The 6,218-nt window shown below is 40.8% G+C and overlaps 1 long non-coding RNA gene across 1 annotated transcript in view; it reads right to left on the minus strand.

Moving 5' to 3' along the window:
* The window catches only part of LOC122540825, a 9,842-nt gene extending 7,133 nt beyond the window's left edge, over nucleotides 1–2,709 (minus strand). The window contains exon 1 of the long non-coding RNA XR_006309428.1: nucleotides 2,358–2,709. This is a non-coding gene — a long non-coding RNA (uncharacterized LOC122540825). The remainder of the gene's footprint in view (nucleotides 1–2,357) is intronic.
* Nucleotides 2,710–6,218: the final 3,509 nt, after the last annotated feature.

The raw sequence follows: 6,218 nt of genomic DNA on the forward strand, positions 1-6,218 counted from the left end.
CCCCCACCATTTTATTTATCCCTCAGCTCCCCCCCTCCCCGCCCCCAAATTCTTGATGAAGGGCTTATGCCCGAAACGTCGATTCTCCTGCTCCTCGGATGATGCCTGATCTGCTGTGCTTTTCCAGAGCCACACTTTTCAACTCTAATCTCCAGCATCTGCAGTCCTCACTTTATCCACATGGATTGTAAGAACTGGGAAGTTACATTGAAACAGTACAAAACTTTGGTTAGGCCACAGCTGGAATACTGTATGAGGTTGTGGTCACCATACTATAGGAAGGATGTATTTACAATGGAGGGTGCAAAGAAAATTCATGAAAATGTTACTGGGATGGAGCAGTTTATTTATGAAGAAAGGTCAGATGAGCTCTGTTTTTTTTTTAACAGAGAAGGTTGAGAGGGTACCTGATTGAGCTGTACAAGATCATGAGAGGCATGACAGAGTGGATAGGAAACATCTCTTCCTCTAAATTGAAGGGGACATAATTTTAAGGTGTGAAGCAAGAGCTTTGAAGGGGATTTGAGGAAAAACGTTTCATCTGGAGGAAGGTGACAATCTGGAATGGAATGCTCAGTAGAACTGTTGAGGTGGGAAATCTCACAACTTTTAAAAAATATTTGGATGAGCACTTGAAAAGTTGTTCTATTCAAGACTATGTGCTGGAAAGTGGGACTAATGTACATTTAGAGTAGTATTATCGGTGCAGACTCAATGGGCTGGAGGGCCTTTTCGGCATTGTATAATTCTATGATTCTGTGAAATGAGAGCTGGCTAGGATATAATTACTTACAATCAATTGGAAAATCTTTAGGTACTATGTAACATCTATAATTGTACAAAGTTGCACTGTTCACATTTAATTTATAATTTTTGAATGTCTGAGAAGAATAATTAAAAGTTTCAGGTTACATACAACGTTAGTAAGGCCCCAGTAAAAGGACTGACAACTCTTTCACTGTCAAACTAGGTTCCTTTTATAGCAATTATATTGTCAAGAATTTGTTTTCATACCATCATTTTCAGAGTGGTGTGAGTGCACAGTGTGGGGTTCTACAGTCTCGTCTCATTAATCTATAAAGAGAAAATTGAGGTTTAATTACCAATGAAATGTTTCAAATTATAAAATAGATAATTTGGAATATAGCCACAAGGTGTAGGTTGAGGCATATAGAATGGGCAAGTATTTATGGGCAAGTTAGACAAAAACAAGTGGGGCGGGGTGAGTGGTGTGGTGGTCTGGAATAGTTTAGATGGCTCGAGTGTGGTGCAGTATATAGCCAACAGTGTGTTTTCAATTCTGCCTTATGTACTTCTTGAGCCCTGCCTCTTAGCCTTGCCCAATAGTGATATCATAACATGAACCATGATTAGCAAACTTTGGACATCATGAAAGGTATGTGAAAAGAGAATTCCCTTTCCCAAGCAGCCATTGAATGTATTCAGGGCAGAGTTTTTAATAGCATAAGGCTGTTATGGGGGTGGCAGGAAAGAAACTGGGGTTGAGACCGCTACCAAATCAGTCATAAATTTAATAAATTGTAGAGCAGGCTTGGAGAGTCAAACACCCTATTTCTGCTTCCAAATCCTATTTTTATGTCAGAACACAAGAGAAAGAAATGTGTTGAAATTAGATGAACTAAGGTCCAACTTAAGGGTGGATTTCTCATGTGAAATGCTATATTTCTGAAAATATTGATATTAAATAAAATTGATGACAATATAGTAACTATGAGAAAAAAAAACGACTTGAAGTTGAGACACACAATGTAGTTTTGTCATCCCTTGTCTTAACACAAAAACTGACCTTAGAAGTGTTAAACCAGCTGGGAGGAATTTATTACATGCACAAAAAGGCAGTCCGGAATGCTACACCACAATACAATTTCAAGTTTTCTTCCTGTAGATTTAATCAAATTATGCTGCACCTAGTGCTCGTTGACTTGTCAAGTTTCATCTGCTAGTGATTGATAATCGTTTTGTATTTGGCCTAACTTGCCTTGCTGCTGAAAATTAAGAGGTTCCTCTTACTTAAAGGGGACGATCCTACCTCAATCTTTTGAGGATTTCAATTCCTACCATTTTCCTTCAAACGTCTGTTCAGCACTGAAAACGTGGAAGGTTCAAATGAGACCATTTCTTAACTAAATCAGTGTAGTTTTCTTGAGTAGTCTCACTGACATCTACTTCACGTGCAAGAGGTCTGCAAAACCGGTTTCTGAGTTGCACGATATTAATGTGTCAATTTAAGCAGGATGTATGTCAGTGGGGTCACACTAAGTACATACAGTACTCGTATTTCCATTTGCAGAAATGGGTGATGACTACTTTTAAGATATAGGTCAGACAGTCCTTACCAGCAAACTGGGATAAACATTGACACAAAGGAGCTCCTTCCTGCAGCAGCCGAGGATGCCAGGCGCCTGATATTAGTCTTCATATGTTTAGGCGGCACCTTAATCCGCTCTTAAATTGAGTTTTGTTTTTCTTTCTCTTTCACCGAAGATGCACCGTGCCCGTTGCCGAGATGAGGGGGTGCAGTCTGATCGCTGCTGCAGTGCTTTGTCTCTGCGCGGACGCTGTTGCCACAGCAACCAGGAATTGTCGCGTTTTTAGCCGGCCCTTGGTCTGAGCGGGAAGGTAGCTTCTTGGCATCCAGCACCTTCACAGCCCCCCTCCCACCAGGAAGGAGCTTGCATGACAGGATGATCCTGGGATGGGGAAAACCAGTCCCTAACAAGGGGCTCGCTCATGAGGGAGGAAGCAGTGACCACCAGCAAAAGAATGGAAGTTCGTGAATTCAGAGTATTAGAGAATATTTGAGTCAATGGGGTAGCACGCTCCCTTGAGAGCTCAGCAGGGAATTCGGTAGTTCTTCTGTTTTTTTGTGAATTGCCTGAGGCCCATAGATGAGGATCCCATGAACAGGATTAGGAACCAATGGTAGAACCGACAAATCTCAGGTCGATGATGATGGAAAAGTTGGAACCTCAGTTAGGTAATATCTGCTTATAGGTAGAGGATCCGTTGGGAAGAGGACGTATTTTCTTTAAGCTTTCTTTTCTCCCTCATCTTTTTGTTTTGGATGAGTTAGGAAGCTTCTTGATTATTAAGGGATTCAAGATTATTGGTGGTAGTCAGGAAAGTAGAAGTGAGGCCACAATCAGATTGGCCATCATCTTATCAATAGCAGTGCAGGTTCAAGGAGATGAATGTTCTACTCCTGATTCCAATTAATCTTAGTATATTACTCAACGAAAATGGGAGGCAAATGCAGATAAAAAAGCAGGGTTGTGATGCATGAAGAAATGAACAAAGGACAGCCCAGGCTTTTAGTATGTATCCTTTATTGGTCAGAATATTGAGTATAAGAATTGAGAGGTCATGTTGCAGCTGTGCAGGACGTTGGTTAGGTCACTTTTGGAATATTGTGTGCAGTTCTGGTCTCCTTCCTGTTGGAAGGATGCTGTGAAACTTGAAAAGGTTCAGAAAAGATTTACAAGGATGTTGCCAGGGTTGGAGGATTTGAGCTATAGGGAGAGGCTGAATAGGCTGGAGCTGTTTTCGCTGGAGCATCAGAGGCTGAGGGGTGACCTTACAGAAGTTTATAAAATCATGAAGGGCATGGATAGGGTGAAGAGACAAGGCCTTTTCCCTAGGGTGGGGGAGTCCAGAACTGGAGAGCATAGGTTTAGGGTGAGAGGGGAAAGATATAAAAGGGACCTAAGGGGCAACTTTTTAACACAGAGGGTGGTGCATGTGGAATGAGCTGCCAGAGTAAGTGGTGGAGGCTGGTACAATTACAGCATTTAAAAGGCATCTGGACGGGTATTATGAATAGGAAAGGTTTAGAGGGATATGGGGCAAGTGCTGGCAAATGGGACTAGATTAGGTTAGGATATCTGGTCGGCATGGTTCATCAGATTATTGTAGGTTGATGTTGAAGAGAAAAGAACCATTGTGAATTCTTCAAACCTTGAAGTATTAATACTAATGCAACCTTTCATTGTATTTAATGCCTAAGTGTGAAAGAGGACACAAGAGAGCATCAAATGGGTTTGATTTACAAAGGATTAAATTTTTAAAAGCTGTTTAGACCTGGATACATTCAACCTGAATTGTTGGCTCTGTTTCTCACTCCACAGATGCTACTAGACCAGTTGAGTATTTCCAGCATATTCTGTTTTTATTTCAGATTTCCATCATCTATAGTATTTTGCTTTTGTAAAAATAAAACAGTTCTGAGGATAAAACAGTTGGACAGAATTCAGAACTGAAGGATATATTTGAACCATGCCCTTCTTGATATAGGAGAAACTGGGAAAATGTTACCATACCTCAAGTAATTTTAAAAATCCTATTTGATCAAGAGTTCAGTAAAATGTAAGCACATATTTATAATCCAACCTCTACACTCCCCACCATCAAACTCACAGACACACATAAGGTCATCTGTTGTCAATTGTTATTGTGTAGTAAGTAATAAACTGCTGGGAAAATGAGAAAGCTGGAAAGAGAGAAGGCAGATCACATTCCCAGTGTAAACCCATCTCATAATTTCCATTCCCCACACAACAACTAATTAACCCTGGTGAAGAAATGAGTCAAATTCTCTGTTTTATTACCACAGGGATTGCAAAGCTTAATTTTGTTTGTTTATAATTAAACCTAATGTCTCTTACCATGATTTGTGCATGGGAACCTAATTTAATATTTCCAAGTTCATTGGTGACAGAAAACTGTGGGAATGTGAATCATGAGAAGGATGCAAAGAGGCTTCAAGGACATTTAGATATGTGGAGTAGTTGAGCAAGAATCTGGCAGATCAATTATAAAATTGGAATTGTGAAGTAATCCATTTTGGTTGGGAAAACGGAAATGGGTGTTTTTTTAATTAGATAGTGACAGATTGGAAGTATTGGTTTCCAAATGTATTCTTGTTGATGAATTGCTGAAAGGTAACATGAGGTTCAATAAGCAACTAAGAAGGCAAATGTCCTTACACTTTTACTCCAGAAGGATTTGAAGACACTAGTAAAGATGCCTTGCCGTAACTACTTTGAACTTAGTGTGACTGCACCTGAAGTATTATATAAAATTTTGGTTTCCTTATCCAAGAAAGGATATGTTTGCCACAGAAGGAGTGCAACAAAGGTTCATCAGACTGATTCCCAAGATGGCAAGACTGTCCTATGAGGCAAGATTGAGGAAACCAGGTCTGTTTTCTTTAGAATTTAGAAGAATGAGAGGTGATTTTCTTGAAACAAAGGAAATTCTTGTATGTCTCAACAGGACAGATGCAGGAAGGATGTTTCCTTTGGTTGGGGTAAGGGTATGGAACCAAGGGATACAGTCTCAGAATACAGATGAGAACTGTCTTCACTTAAAGCATGGTACACCTTCACCTATACTGCTGTAGATGCTCAGTCACGAGTGTGTTCGAGGGGAGATCAATAAACATTCAGATATTAGACACATTGAGGGATATGGTTTTACCCCACGTAAATGGTGTTGAGGTAAATTATCAGTATAATAAGCTTCAGGATCCGAACGACCTCTTCCTGCTCCTACTTCCTGTATCTGTTCAAATCAGCTCCCAGTACTTTCGTGAGATTAGATGATTTTCTGAAGAGGTGGGCGGAGTTACAACTATTTTGGGGACTTGCGCTGCGATCCCGTCTAATGTTACCTCTTGAAAATGGCAGAGGATCGATCATCCCCATTGCAGATGCTGCCCTAATGTCATTCAGACTTGCCTACGTTTATTTTAAGTTCGAGCAGTTCTTTACATATTGTCCAAAATATACAGTAGCCACGAGGGATGCTGGAGTGGTAGCATCCCTACCTCTGATCCCGGAGGTCTGGGTTCAAAACCCACTAGGTGTGTAATATTGACACTGAATGGGCTGTTTAAAAATATCTACAGCAGATGTGCCAGTGTCGGCGCCCGAGGCGTCCCGTAGAGATAATAATGAAGATACATCAGCTTCACAACAATTAAGCATAACATCCAATTAAAGTGAAATAAACTGACGGTAAAGCGTATAGGTACACTCTACCTTTTGGCAGTTGGCTTACAGACAGCAGAGTTTTTTTGTGTGTGTTTTGAATGGCATCTTGTCAGGGGCAGGGCTGAGGACATTGCTGCCTGTGCCGCCTGAGACTGGCTCCACCTCGCTCCCTCTCCCTCTCCGCATTCCCAATGGTGTGACGAGCTA

The sequence above is a fragment of the Chiloscyllium plagiosum genome, chromosome 36 (genome assembly GCF_004010195.1).
Source record: "Chiloscyllium plagiosum isolate BGI_BamShark_2017 chromosome 36, ASM401019v2, whole genome shotgun sequence".
Lineage (NCBI taxonomy): Eukaryota > Metazoa > Chordata > Chondrichthyes > Orectolobiformes > Hemiscylliidae > Chiloscyllium > Chiloscyllium plagiosum.